Source organism: Grampus griseus (genome assembly GCF_964374135.1).
Source record: "Grampus griseus genome assembly, chromosome: 4".
Taxonomy (NCBI): domain Eukaryota; kingdom Metazoa; phylum Chordata; class Mammalia; order Artiodactyla; family Delphinidae; genus Grampus; species Grampus griseus.
Genome location: NC_138997.1, coordinates 92,554,829 through 92,557,105, shown reverse-complemented (window position 1 = coordinate 92,557,105; position 2,277 = coordinate 92,554,829). Strand labels below are relative to the sequence as shown.

Below are 2,277 nucleotides of genomic sequence, written 5' to 3'. Positions count from 1 at the left end.
TAAAATATATTAAAAAAATTTTTATCTAGCATTTTTAAGTGTTTTTTTTTAATAGCAAGAGATACATCAGGATATCCAGTGTGCAACAACACAACGCATTCATTACTTTTTTTTTTCTCATTAAACTTTTTTAATGGGTCTCAAATTCTGTGACAGATTTTTGGTCAAGTTGTTTCCATTAAAAAGTACCGATTTTGGGCTTCCCTGGTGGCGCAGTGGTTGGGAGTCCGCTTGCCGATGCAGGGGACGCGGGTTCGTGCCCCGGTCCGGGAAGATCCCACATACCACGGAGCGGCTGGGCCCGTGAGCCATGGCCGCTGAGTCTGCACGTCTGGAGCCTGTGCTCCGCAACGGCAAAGGCCACAGCAGTGAGAGGCCCGCGTACCGCAAAAAAAAAAAAAAAAGTACTGATTTTAAAAACTAATAACTTAAAACGGCCACACACAAAACAAACGGTCCACAAAACATTCTCCTTTCTTTCTGAAGATTTTACGATGCAGTGTTATCATTTACCAGGCTTTTGCTATTAAACTTAAATGGCCAATTGAGACAAACTGTTCTAAGACCCTTTTTCCACCACTGATTAAGACTGGGGTGGCAGGTATTGGGGATAATATTCATTTAGCCTTCTGAGCTTTCTGGGCAGACTTGGTGACCTTGCCAGCTCCAGCTGCCTTCTTGTCCACTGCTTTGATGACACCCACAGCAACCATCTGTCTCATGTCACAAACAGCAAAACGGCCCAGAGGAGGATAGTCAGAGAAGCTCTCAACAAAAATGGGTTTGCCAGGAACCATATCAACAATGACAGCATCACCAGATTTCAAGAATTTGGGGCCATCTTCCAGCTTCTTCCCAGAATGACGATCCGTCTTCTTCAGCTCAGCAAACTTGCAAGCAGTGTGAGCTGTGTGACAATCCAGCACAGGTGCATAGCCAGCACTGATTTGGCCTGGGTGGTTCAAGATAATCCCCTGAGCTGTGAAGCCAGCTGCTTCCATCGGTGGGTCATTTTTGCTGTCACCAGCCGCATTGCCACGACGAACATCTTTGACAGACACGTTCTTGACATGGAAGCCCACATTGTCCCCAGGAAGGGCTTCACTCAAAGCTTCATGGTGCATTTCAACAGACTTCACTTCAGTTGTCACGTTGACTGGAGCAAAGGTGACCACCATGCCAGGTTTGAGAACACCAGTCTCCACTCGACCCACAGGGACAGTGGCAATGCCACCAATTTTGTAGACATCCTGGAGGGGCAAACGCAAGGGCTTGTCAGTTGGGCGAGTTGGTGGCAGGATGCAATCCAGAGCTTCAAGCAGCGTGCTTCCACTGGCATTGCCATCCTTACGGGTGACTCTCCATCCCTTGAACCACACGGCATGTTGGCACTTGGCTCCAGCATGTTTTCACCATTCCAGCCAGTAACTGGCACAAATGCTACTGTGTCGGGGTTGTAGCCAATTTTCTTAATGTAGATGCTGACTTCCTTAACAGTTTCCTCGTATCTCTTCTGGCTGTAGGGTGGGTCAGTGGAATCCATTTTGTTAACTGCAACAATTAGTTGTTTCACACCCAGAGTGTAGGCCAGAAGGGATGCTCACAGATCTGCCCGTTCTTGGAAATACCTGCTTCAAATTTACCAACACCAGCAGCAAAAATCAGGACAGCACCATCAGCCTGGGATGTGCCTGTAATCATGTTTTTTGTTTTTTGTTGTTTTTTTTTTTTTTGTGGTACGCGGGCCTCTCACCGTTGTGGCCTCTCCCGTTGCGGAGCACAGGCTCCGGATGCGCAGGCTCAGCGGCCATGGCTCACGGGCCCAGCCGCTCCGCGGCATGTGGGATCTTCCCGGACCAGGGCACGAACCCGCGTGCCCTGCATCGGCAGGCGGACTCTCAACCACTGCGCCACCAGGGAAGCCCAGGTCAGTGTTCTTATTGCAAGTCATGTCAGGTCCTGGTGATAGAGGGGCGTGCACTCCCACTTTGGACCCACCACTGGAGGTGGAAAGTGCAGCGACTTATCTGACTTGGCCACAGGGAAACAGGCAGTCCACGGAGGCCCAGCAGCAGGTCCCTAACCAGGTTGAGGGTAGGAGGGCATTCCCTTCCAGCTCTCTCCCTTGGTGCAGGAAGTGCTATAGGCAACATTACTGTGTATATAATGGGCAACAACCCTGAGCCTGCTGTGGGGCTGCCTGGGTTCAGATCCTACCTCGGCCTCAACCGTTGTGTCAACTTGCAGAAATTGCTGAAAAGTCCCTGACCTTCATTT

General features: G+C 49.8%; 1 pseudogene across 1 annotated transcript; it reads right to left on the bottom strand.

Moving 5' to 3' along the window:
• Positions 1–442: 442 nt before the first annotated feature.
• Positions 443–1,701, bottom strand: LOC309821861 (elongation factor 1-alpha 1-like; annotated as a pseudogene). Its single transcript has one exon. The product of its transcript is annotated as an elongation factor 1-alpha 1-like (transcript).
• Positions 1,702–2,277: the final 576 nt, after the last annotated feature.